The sequence below is a fragment of the Kogia breviceps genome, chromosome 11, assembly GCF_026419965.1.
Source record: "Kogia breviceps isolate mKogBre1 chromosome 11, mKogBre1 haplotype 1, whole genome shotgun sequence".
Lineage (NCBI taxonomy): Eukaryota > Metazoa > Chordata > Mammalia > Artiodactyla > Physeteridae > Kogia > Kogia breviceps.
Genome location: NC_081320.1, coordinates 28,965,009 through 28,977,733, shown reverse-complemented (window position 1 = coordinate 28,977,733; position 12,725 = coordinate 28,965,009). Strand labels below are relative to the sequence as shown.

Sequence of the window (12,725 nt, the reverse complement as noted above, 5' to 3'; positions counted from 1 at the left end):
TAAGTGAGCAGTGCGTTCTGGCTTTGGATTTGTCTGTGGACAAGCTTGCTGAGTCTCTCTGCCATATCCTGAGCACCAGGTCTCTTGTTCGTTAACTGCAGCCTCACTGACACTGGGATGGACGCTACTGTACGTGGAGGGTTTGGTGGTTGGGAATGGGGGCGGGAACGTGACGAGGTCACACCAGCCTGTGAGTTGTTCATCGCAATCACACTTGATTGTTGAAGGCTTTTTAAATTAAAAGAGAGATCATTTGTACAATACTCTTTGCATATATTTATTATATGACTCAAAGGTGCAATATTTTATTTTGTACAGTATGTAATAAAGACAGGGGATATGTATTTTTCTTATTAACAACATCTCTTATTAAACTGCTTCACTTTGTATTTAAAGTTGCTATTTTTCATTTGCTGTTGTACCTTTTGTCTCGTTATCATTCAAATGACTTTCCTGTGTACTGTATTTTACTACTGTTTCTATCACCTAAGAGTTAGTGTTTCTCTTTTATGATCCTGACTAGGAATTCAGAAATAAATGTACTTTGATTATTCAGCGGCATCCTTACAAAGGCAGGTGACTTATCTGCATTCAGGTTGTGGTGGCCTTGGGTATGGTCCCCTTGGCTGCCTCTCCGAGTCCAGGAGCAACCCTGCTGGGCTCAGTGCCCTGGGCTGTCTTTGGGGTGTGGGTTACAGGATTCAGAGCGGATCACACAGAGATTCACTCTCACTGCCTCATCCCAGTCATTTACTTCATGTGAATCACACCTAAAAGAATGTCAAGGGCAGGAAAGAGTGGCCAGAAGTTCCAAACGGGCAGCCTGAAGCAGGTACGGAAGTGGGTGGTAGCTGGGAGAGCAGGAGCAGAAGGCGCTCACCCACCTTGAGTTTTGGCTGTTGTGAGGAGGTTAGGGATGGATTTGAGATGTCTGCACACAGACACTTTTTAGCAGCGGTTGGTGAGTAACCGCTTTTAATAGCTTCCTTCTCTTATACAGTTGTGGGTTTGAACTGCTTGCATCCGCTTACACACAGATTTCTATGACTAGTAAATACTGCACTATCCAAGGTTGGTTGAATATGTGGATGTGGAACCTCGGATACGGAGGAACTGAATATACGGAGGGCCAACTACACATATACGTGGATTTTCCATGGCGGGGAAGGGTGGCGCCCCAACTCCCACATTGTGCAAGGGTCAAGTGTATAGTGCTTCAAGATGAGCAGTGAGTCTTTCTAGAAAACATTCATGGTGCTGGAATTGAAATTCCCCTTCATTTGCTACAGGCCTTGGAGTTTCCAAGGTCACTTGATGAAGACAAAAATCAACCATTTTACAGTAACTTGTAAGACTGTGTTAGCCTAATGAGGCTGAGCCACACAGAAGATAAGTAATGGGACACCTCAGAGATCTCAACAGTGTACTACTTCCTTCTTTCCTTTTCTTTCTTTCCTTCCTTCTGTCCTTTCCTCCTTTTCTCCTTGACTCTTTCCCTCTTTCCCCTTCCTTCCCTCCCTCCCTCCCTTCCTTCCTTCTCTAAAGCCTACATAGGTTACAAGCAGTGGACAGCATTATCGGGACAGTGGAAAAGTTACAACTTTATTTCCAACTCAGATAAATTTTTCTAGGAAATCCCCTCTATTTTCTTGGCAGTTTGAAATACTTTGTAATCTTTAGTAACTCCGCAAGGACACCGAAAAAAGTCCACATTTTACAATCTAAACACTAATGTAAGGCTTGGGTCCTCTCTCATGTACAGTGTGATGAAATCCCAAATATTCTGGCTTTTACATATCAACATTTTGGGATTTTACCATTTTTCCACTATTGTCCTTTATTCTGCCCAAGGTCTAATCCAGGATCCCACATTGTGTTTTGTTGCCTTGCCTCTCTAGCCTCCTCCAATCTGTGATGCTTCCTCAATTTCTTCTTGTCTTTCATGATCTTGACGCTTTTGACCATGACACTGGCTACAGGTTTTGTAGAATGTCCCTCAATCTGGGGTTATCTAGTGTTTTCTCAAGATTAGAGTGAGGTTATGCATTATTGCCCTTCTTAATACATACTAACAGGGGGAACAATATGTCAATAAGTCCTATTACTAGTGACTTGATCCTTGGTTCAGGTAGTTTCTGCCAAGTTTCCTGTCTATTAAGTTACTATTTTTCTCTTTGTAATAAATAAATACTTATTTTAGAGACAATACTTTGACACTGTACAAATATTCTGCTTCTTCTTAAAATACTATCCCTTAATGTTAGCATCCACCGTGGATTGTGCCTACAACAATTATTACGAAGTTGTTCTAATCGTGACCTTCTATTTTCTTCGTTCCTTCTACTTCTGCTAATTGGAATCCTTTGGAAGGGAAGAGTTGTCCCTTCTTCCCCATTTATGCACTTTATGTATATCCATATAGACTCCAGGGGATGCATATATATCTATATATCTAGATATAGTTATAGATATCTATAGATATCTATATCTAGATATCTGTATCTAGATATATATTTAGGGGTTGAAATCCAACACTATCATTATTTTGTTGCTCAAAGCAGTCTAGCTTTGGCCATTGGGAGGGTTAAAAGGTTGACTGCGTATACACTAATCCTTGAATATGCGTGCATGTGCACGCACACACACAATTTTTTTTTCCTGTATCTATGCATTCATACTGAAACCTTGAATGCCATTCCAGCACATAGGGTCATTATTATAGTCCATACCTTTTTCTTGTTTGTCAACTTCTTTCTCTGACAGGGAGAAGCCTGGCTTTCATTATCTGCAATATATTTTCTTGGTTTGACCTTATTATACATGTAGTTTCAGAGCTGCTAACACATACCCCTGTGAAAGCAAAACAAGAAATTACCAACTAGAGTACAGTATTTGTATAGTATTCTTTTTGTCTACTGCCTTATGGTGTCCAGTGAGAACCCACTTCCAGAGTGACTTAGGTCATCCCATTCCTTCCCACCCCCTGCAGTTTGGTTATGTGATTCATTCGCAGTACAGTCATCCTCATTTATCACAGTCTGCATTCCTCCTTGCAGTCTCCCCACCTCCTGGTGATGGTTTTTATAATTTTACATGCAGTCAAATTGCCTCTGTGGTTTACAGTTCTAAGAGTTTTGACAAATTCAGAGTTGTTTGTCGACCAGCACAGTTTCTTACATCACGGTTCCATCACCTCGCAGATTCCCTTATCTTGATTCTTGGTGGTCAATAATTTCTCCACCCCCCACCCCCTGGCATTTATTTATTTTCTGTCCATATAATTTTACCTTTTCCAGAGTTTCATGCGAGTGGGATCATACATTATGTGGCCTTTGAGGCTTCTTTCACTGACCAAAAGACATTTAAGATTCATGCATGATATTGGGTGAATCAATAGTTTGTTCCTTGAATTGGCTTGGTATGGGTATACTATAGAGGTGTATCATTTTTCCAGTTAAAAGACCTAGGGGTTGTTTCCAGCGTGGGGTGATTATGAATAAAATTCTATAAACATTCACATACAGGCTTTTATGTAAAACTAAGTTTTCATTCTTCTTTGATAAATACCAAGGAGTGGATTTGCTGGCTTACATGGTATGTGCATGTTTATAAGAAACTAGCAAACTGTTTTCCAAAGTGGCTGTTCCCACTAACGACATACGAGTGTTCCAGTTGCTCCAAATCTGTGTCATTGGTCATTATAGTTCCATAATGGCTACAAATAAAGAAGAACTGATGGGGACATTGGAGGTGATGGAGAGATAGCCCTGGCAGCTATCAAACTGTGTGCCCTGTTGAAGGGGAGGATGGGGAGGGGCGACATTGGTGAAAGTCCTAGGTCTGTGACATGGGGTGAAACTCTACCCATCCATGTAAAACACCAATGAGTGGAGAGAGAAGAAAAGCTAAAGCCTTAACAAAATGGACGTTTCTTCATGTTTTATTGGACACTGTGACCCTTTGAAAGGTACATTATCAGCACTCTTTTTAAACAGCCTTTTTGAAGTTTGCTAACTTATGATGACAAGGTTCACCTTCCCCTTCTCTGATTAATGTTCTGAGGTCTCCTCTTCGCTTCATATTACCAGACTCCTCTCACACAGCGATTCTCAGACAGGGCCTTAGATAGTTTTGTATGAAAGGAAGTCTAAATCTGATGTATTCAGGGGCTGGGGTACGGGCTTCCCAACCTCTGACTGGTGAACACTCCCCTCCTTTCTTCCTGCCATGCAGTCTTTGTTTTTTTAATATTCTTTGTTTTTTAGAGCAGTTTTAGGTTCAGAACAAAATTGAGTGGAGAGTACAGAGAGTAACCCTGTACCTCCTGCCCCCACAGATGCACAGCCTGCCACTATTAATAGCCTGCACCAGAGGGTACATGTGTCACAATGGGTGACTTGACATTAACACAGCATAATCATTCACCCAAAGTCCACGGTTTACATCAGGGTGCACTCTTAGCGTTGTTGTCCCTGCAGGGTTTATAAACTACAAAGCCTTTCTGTCTCATTCTGTGCTCTCATTCTCCACAACAACGACATGCAGGGAGACAGGATGGAGATGGGATGGGGTGGGGGTGGAAATTTTGTCTCCAAATGCCCTCCTTCCTTCATCCGATTTATCCAAGTTTGGCTTAGTGGAAATTCATTCTAAATCTGGCAGATGGTTAAATAATAATATTACTAGTTTCCAGTGCTGTTAAAATGTTGTGTGACTCTGTGTGTGTGTTTGTGTGTGTGTGTATTATGTAGAGCTTAACCTGGAAAATACTTTATTCTTTAATCTTTTCCAGAGAAGATCTGTTGCAGAAATGATTTCATGAAAATTCATTTAATGATGCTCTATTAATATGACTAATATATCAAGTCAACATAATTTTCCCTAATTAGTACGAAAGTAAATAAAAACAAACTACTTCCACATAATGAAAAATATTTTAACCAAATGTTGATGGACTTGTTCTCAGTTAAGTATATATTTTGAAACAGTTCTAAAGCTACTAAAGACTAAAAAGATAAAATAAATCATATTATCCCATAATGCATCATTGATCAAAGAAAAAACACCCACTAAGAGTTTAATTCATTAGGAAAGTCTCAGCATTTATAATTGCAGTCTGTTCTTTCTACTTCACTTAATGGCACCATTCCTTCCCTCCTTCCCTTCTTGGCATTTCTCTTCACACTGGAGGAGGAGGAGGACATAATTGTGCCCATACCAAGCCTGATTCTTCTTCTGCATCGTGATTCTGGGAGCAGCAATTAGGTGCATAATTACCTGCGGTAACCGTGAAAATTTTCTTCAGAGCTGTCAGTCATTCCTTAAACTACTCTCGCAAGTGCTTTTCCCTTTTTGGAAGTACTGTCATTCGAAACACATTATTCCCCCCCATCCAAGCTCTCCATTCTCTGTAACAACTTCTAGGGTGCTTGTGAAGCTTTAGAGGGCAAGTCTCGTCTCAGAAATCATACTACTCGGAAGCTCGAAGCAGATTAGGTTATTTTACAGTCCTTGCTACAGGACAGAAAGTGAGTATTGAGTAGGTAATTCTCCTAATTTGAAAACAGAGAAACAGGTACGGAAAGAGACTGAGTGACTTATTAATAATCTCTGACATTTGGTTAGCACTTTTAGTTTACGCATTATGTTGTATCACATGACCTGATGCTCAGAGCAAAACTTCTGAGAGGTAGGCAGAGCACGTAATTCTTTTACAAATGAAGACACTGAGCCTCAAAGACAAGAGTCACTTACCTAGGATGGCACAAGTAGAAACTGGTGTCATTGAAACTTGAACACAGGTGCTTTGATTCCCAAGCCACAGAGCCTTTACTTGTCACACCACAATGCCTCTTTCTAACTTGAACACAGCGAGGAGCAGTGCAGCCATCTTGACACTGCCAACCAAAACTTGACTCAGGGTACACTATGCAGATGCCTTGAAATCTAAGGAAAAAAAATACTGTTTTCTTGAAAAAAGAATCCATGTATCATTTTCAATGAAAAGAATGCATGTATCATGCATGTATCATTTTCAATGGTGTTCTATTAGTCCTAAAGCACTTATAAATAACTCATATATGAATAACCCTATAATTGCCATAATTATAAACACATGTACAAATGATAGTAGATTGAGGCAACAAGCTACCAGAAAGTATGTTTGGATTAAAAGAGTTCGGATGGGAATGTACATTATGCAACTCTCAGAATGCATATTAAAGGACAATCTTGGTTAAAATATTAATACAAAATGGGTTTTAAAATCCTGATTTCCTGGGGCTTCCCTGGTCGTGCAGTGGCTGACAGTCTGTCTGCCAATGCAGGGGACAAGGGTTCGAGCCCTGGTCTGGGAAGATCCCACATGCCGCGGAGCAGCTGGGCCCATGAGCCACAACTACTGAGCCTGCACGTCTGGAGCCTGTGCTTCTCAACAACATAGGCCGCGACAGTGAGAGGCCCACGCACCGCGATGAAGAGTGGCCCCCGCTCGCCGCAACTAGAGGAAGCCCGCGCACAGAAAAGAAGACCCAGTGCGGCCATAAATAAATAAATAAAATTTAAAAACAAAAATCCTGATTTCCTGTAACAAATTTTCTAAATCTCGTTTAAAAATTTAAAACATGATTTTTTTTTCAGCTCTCATAAACATTTTTTTCTACCATAGAAAATTGGTTTTGCCCTTGGGAAACCAATGTTCTGTTAGTTAGCTTCCTTTTAAACATGATTTGATGATTAGAAGGTTCAGTCCTCTAGCCTACCATGCCCCCTAATGACTCAGCAGACATCCCGCAAGGAAAACCAGCCACACATCAGGGGTATTTACAGATTCCGGTTGGTCACACTGGCCTACATGTCAGGTGCTCCGCTGGTTTCCCTTCCCCTACGAGAGTCCCACTGCTGATGCTACCCTAATCTTCAGCCTTGGCCTAGACCTGACAAATGCTCCCAGAGAAGTACACAGTTGGCCATCTCAGCTCATCTAGGAAGGGCTCCCCTGTCTCTGTAATTTTAGTTCTTTGCTTCCATTAAAAAGAGATTTTTAAAAATTTATGTATGTTTTTAAGCTGTTTCAGTGGAAGTAATGGCTTTCTGCCATCTGCTATGTCCTATCTGGTAGCAGAACTGAAAAATTTTTACTGGCTACTAGAAAAACGTTAAGCGCCTCAGTCTGACAACCAAGACTTCACAATCTGATCTCAACCTACATTTTTGGAACTATACACCAATCTCTCAGATCCTGAAATTCTCTGGTTCCCACCATGTTCACTGAACAACCCTCTTATCTTTCTGGCTTTATGATTTTTTTGCTCACCTCATCCTAGCTTTTTGGATATCCCTCCTCTTTCTATATATCAATACTTACTAGTCTGTGACGCATTCCCAGACTAGCCTGGAGTGATATCTTGCTTAGTCTGTTTGAAGTCCTAATTGTTCCGTTAATTTTCTAGTGAATTATTTGCCTCTTCTTGTGATACCTCATATTTTGATTTCTCTTTGACTATTTAATTCTTCAGGCTATTACTGCTCTTTTTTTCTCAACTCAACTATAAAGTTTCTAAATGTCAACAACGATGCTCAATTCAGATCTCTATTCCTTATAGTGCCCAGCACACAGAAGAGTCATCCCTAAAAAGTATCAAATCAAATACTGACCTATTTTCATTATCTACATTTTAATCTGAATGACTTTCTAAAGCAAGGCTGCTAGGGGCAGGTATGTTTGTCTAAGAGCCACCAGTTTCACAGAACCACATCTCCAGAATCTAGATGTCACCCTTCTCACCATCTTATAGAGTTTTTCGTTCTTGTTTTTAATCATACCCCATTTCTGCCTTTGCTCTGTTCTCTAATTCTTAGGTGACAGTGAGAGAGAGTCTCTTCCCATTGTGATTTCTCTTCAGCTATGGACCTGTCCTGCAGTAGGTATGTACAAAGCCTGCAGTACAATCATCACGCAGAACGACGAATTATTCCCTCAGCCCTTAGTATTTGTTGTCTCATGCCTGAAAACCTGGAAATACAAGAATCACTTTTCCTCACTAGGGAAGATGAGGAGAGAGAAGGCTAGAAGGAACCCAGGAATCCTCAACACTGGATTACGGGAGTGGACGTACAGGAATCTATAGGAAACCCAGGTAATGAGAAGCCAGAACTAGTGTTACTGTGTATGTGTGTGTCTCATATGTAAATAGTCACAGCATCAAGGAATATCACTATTGTATTTTTAAAAAGACTTTGTGGGGAAAAAAAAAGAAAAGAAAATCTTACTATGGTTGTTTAAAAGACCTAGTACAGATGGTTCACCAATTATCTTTTATGTCAAATTATTACACAATACACTATCTCCTCTGCATACCAATAAATACATATCTTAGCAATTACTATATGCTATATTAGATTATAACAATATATTTGTTCACCATGTGCATTGTCTTAAAAATGTGTTCTTTGTACGGATCTCCTTCCTGGGCTGACATATAGATCACAGCATACTGATACCATATACTTTAGTGACCCATTAAACTGGTAAGAGTGACATTTAAAGAAAAAGTATGTATTCTGTTATTACCGGTTTAACGTATAAATCATGACTTTTATCGTGGATGGCATCACTCGTACAAAAGGGTTTTATATTAGGACATACCCATTCAGTTATATCACATAACTAGTGAAAAGGCTTTAAGCCTAAATATGCAATTACATTATTAACAACAAAAAAAATACAGAAAAAATATGAACTAACAAGAGAGCCTATTGTTTAAAACTAAAGGACCCCACCCCCTGCCAAAAAGCAACAGACTATTATATAATCAGATTGATTTTTGGGAAGAAACTGGTCATACGTTGTACAGTCCTTACTCTTCCAAGTCAGTTGCCAGGAGGCAGAAGGTATTCCATGCTGGAAGTCTTGGAGGAGCAGGTTGCCTAGGTGGTGCTCCAACACTGTCTCACTGGGTGGACAAACCTATTGTATTCTGAGGTTCAGTATCAGGGACCATCTGCTAACAGATGCAAGCTTCACCCTCTACTCCAGCCTTTGTCAGTATAAAGGGAGTATTTTGGTTCTCTACCTGCTAACTCTTTTGCTTTATCGTTTGGTTCAGAACTTCAATGGAGAAGAGGGTTGCTCTTTATTTGACTTTCTCAAAGGCTCCAGTATGCTCAGTAAAGTTTCAACTCATGCTGGGATGGAAGGAAAGGAACAGTGCCGACTAAATGTGGCATAATGTGACAAATATGACATAATGCTTGTTCAGTGGTATCCTTTGTTTTCATGGTTTGAGATAGAGAAAACTAATTAAGTGGCTGAATTTGGACAGGAATCCAGGTCTCTTAACTCTCCATCAAGCAAATAGTCTGCTTTTTTCTCATATACAATACTATTTAGACAACAGAGAAAAAAGATTTTTCCTAAGCCACAGAGACTTAAGTTTGGCAATACACCAAAATCATGATCTGATGTTAGATCTCAAAGCTGGAAGTAAAGTTTTTGGTTTTTGGCTCTTTAGTTTTTGAAATGGCAAGTTACCTTTATAGGTCGGGACAGTATCCAACTTCCCTTTTTTAACTTGTCTCTCCAAAGGCCGAGCTATTGCCACACGCTGCACTTTACAAGAATTAAGATGCCATTTGTAGGTAGTACCAAGATCAATCTCCCCCTGCTTTGGTTTATATTCTTCTGGTGCATGGCGAGGCTGTTTGACTATTTCACAAGGACGAGAATCCGACCTGAAACATATAAATTTGAAACATAGCTTCACAGGTTCTTTTATTTCTAAGTATTTCAATGCAGTATTAAAATTTTCCAGACTTTTTTTTTTACTTGAAAAGTCTAAGAAGTTATTAAAATGGTGATGGTCGATAAGCTACTTGAAAGAGATTATTGAATTCCTTTATGTCCTATCCAGTGACTAAATATAAGAAAAATAAATGTCAAAAATCCTAGTTTTCGAAACATCTTTACAGTGGATCCTCAGTTAACTGGATCTTACATAAATACAATCTTCAAATCATTGAATTTTTTCCTAACCCGGAAGGAAATCTCAGGTTAAAGATTTAATGAATCTGAAAAAAATTTTAACTCTATCGCCTGGGTCCACTTTGTCAAAATCCTTATTCATCCTATTAAGGACTATAATAAACGATTTGGGCATGCTCTCTTCTTGTTGAAGTCATGCTGTCTTTCTGCTCACCATTAAGTAATCAATTGAAGAAACAATTTACGTCTAAACTCTGGCCTTTAGACATAAATCATATTCATAGTATTGAGGTCTTATCCACCTTCAGATCCCCAGAAGCCCTTGCCAGGGATAGGAGTCATATGGTACCCTAGCCACCCTGGACATTATATAACATTATGTGGCAGAGGTAGTACTGCAGACACTGAGGTTGTCTGGTGGGGTGGTGAGACCACAGACTCAGACTGATCAGACTACCTGGGTCCAAATCCTGGCTCTGTCATTCACCAGATTTATGATGTGGGATAACTTACCCTGTCTATGCTCCATGCTCCAGTTTCCTTAGATATCAAATAGGACAATAATACCATCTACCTCATCGGGTTGTTGGAAGGACTGACACATGCACACATGTACAGCATACGCATGAGTGTTTAGTACACAGTAAGGATGATATGTTAGCTCTACAAATGACTACAAGTCTTCAAAATTGCTTTTTTTCTTTGGGACACTATGGATTGTTTCACTCATTGCATCATTCATTTAAACCATCTTGTATTAATCAATATTTTCTGTTTATGTCCATAAGCTCCAAAAACCAAAACTCACTGAATCCCTTCTCTAGTCACGATATAACCTCTCAGACTTGTTAACTCCGTTTCCTCACCCCTATCAACCCACTTCAACCTGGTTGCCAGCACTGTCACTTCTCTAACACAGCTTGAAGGTGCACCGTGACTTCTATGTGATTAAATCATCAGGCGTTTTTAGTCCTCATCTTACTTAACCTCTCAAGTTGTAACTGACGTTAATGCCCACTCCCTCTATTTCTGAGAAGTTCTCTCTCCCTGCCTTCCTCACTATTTCTTCTTGGTCTCCTACGCAGCTTCGCCCTCCTATAGTCAGTCAGAAAGTTGGGCAGTTCCTCGACACTGGGGCTACCCACTCTCCCCTTCTCACCCAATGTTCCCTCGTGAGGACAACGCCCCTACTCCCACAGCTGTAATTACTAACTATGTGGAAACACCTCTCACTCGTACGTCTCCACTCAGACCTCCTCTCTTAGCTCCGTACCAGTCTTTACAGTGGCCTGTTGGATATTCAGTGGCACCTCAAAACTTAGTATACCCCTAATCAAACTATTTTCCCCCAACAAATCTGGGCCTATTGGCCTGTTCCCTATTTTAGTGACTGGCATCACCGTCTCTTCAGTTGCACTCAGAAACCTAGGACTAACCCTTCACGCCTCACCTCCCTCCTATATTTCGTTCATCATCAGCTCCTGTCAATTCTGCCTCTTAAATATCTCTTAAATCCACTTTTCTCTCTCTCATCACCATTCCAAGCTTTCATAATAGCTCATTCAAATCAATTCAATACCTTCCTAAACTCATTTACTAGTTCTCTCTCCAATCTTTTCTTACATTGCACCCAAAATCATCCTTTCACACATAAATTTGATCAGGTCATTCTTGCCCTCATCTCCCTAGCCTCTTCCTCACCTCTCTTTCGTACCCCCCTCAACAAACAAACACACAAACAAAAAACAAGAAAGAAAAGAAAGCTTCAGTGGCTTCTTATTGCTCTAAGGATATAGAAAAAACTGAACACGGCCTCTTTCACTAGCTTCAAATCACACCGTGCTTCCTCTTCCTTTCTCTGCTCCTGCTGGCCTTCTCTGACAATTTCCTTCTTTCCATGCTCCTTCCTGCTACATGCTGCTCTCTCCTTGGAAGGCACTTTCTTACAGTCTTAATCCAGTTAATTGCTTTACAGCCTTCAGATTTTAGCTCATTTTTCTCATTTCCCTGATAAAGTCAAGCCTCTTTATTCTGGATCCGAAGTTACCTTGCGCCTATCCTTCACAGATTTGATCACTGTTGCAATTTCATACTTATTTTGAGTGTTTTTGACTGACACCTTCACGAGACTGCAACGTCTGTGAGCACAGACATCATGACTGTTTTGCTCACCACTGTATTCCAGGTGCCTAGCATAGCACCTGACAGTTAACGAATGCTTATGAAATATTATTTAGTGGATAAATCCCATATCTCTGCTTCTCAAGACATCTGAGTTGTTCTTTGCTCTTCCCAAATACCAGCTAGAGAGGAATAGGCTAAAATGCAATCAGGAAGTGGAGAGGACAGAGAAAGCTTAGAAGTCTTACTTTCTCTAGTAAGATTAGTTAGGAGTTAGAAAGTTTACCTCCAAACCCAAAGCTACTTTCTATGGAGAAGTAGTAAAGGGTAAATGCACTCTCAGTCATCTGATATATCCTAAAACACTTGACATGTCTGGAATCATACTTTCAGGGCAGACTTCCGGCCAACTCTGGCGATGTTCTACTGTGCGACAGCTGTAATGCTATAAAGGATCAAAAGTCCTGTACAAGTCCAGACATCTGCTCTTTACACAGTCTCTTCCTATATTATAGAAAAGTATAGAACAGAATGACACACGATTCTTTGTTGGTACAGATGAATCAGATGCTTTCTGCTGCCTAGTCAACGTGGTCACCATGAGGGAGTCAAGCAAGACTTC

At 40.2% G+C, this 12,725-nt stretch overlaps 1 long non-coding RNA gene across 4 annotated transcripts in view; it reads right to left on the bottom strand.

Annotated features, from left to right (window-relative positions):
* LOC131765116 (uncharacterized) overlaps positions 1-12,725 on the bottom strand; it is a 112,942-nt gene that overhangs the window by 96,807 nt on the left and 3,410 nt on the right. For all 4 annotated transcript variants that reach the window (XR_010835424.1, XR_010835423.1, XR_010835426.1 and 1 more), the window contains exons 2-4: positions 9,533-9,732; positions 5,755-5,946; positions 2,730-2,850 (exon numbers count right to left, since the gene is read on the bottom strand). This is a non-coding gene — a long non-coding RNA (uncharacterized lncRNA). The remainder of the gene's footprint in view (positions 1-2,729; positions 2,851-5,754; positions 5,947-9,532; positions 9,733-12,725) is intronic.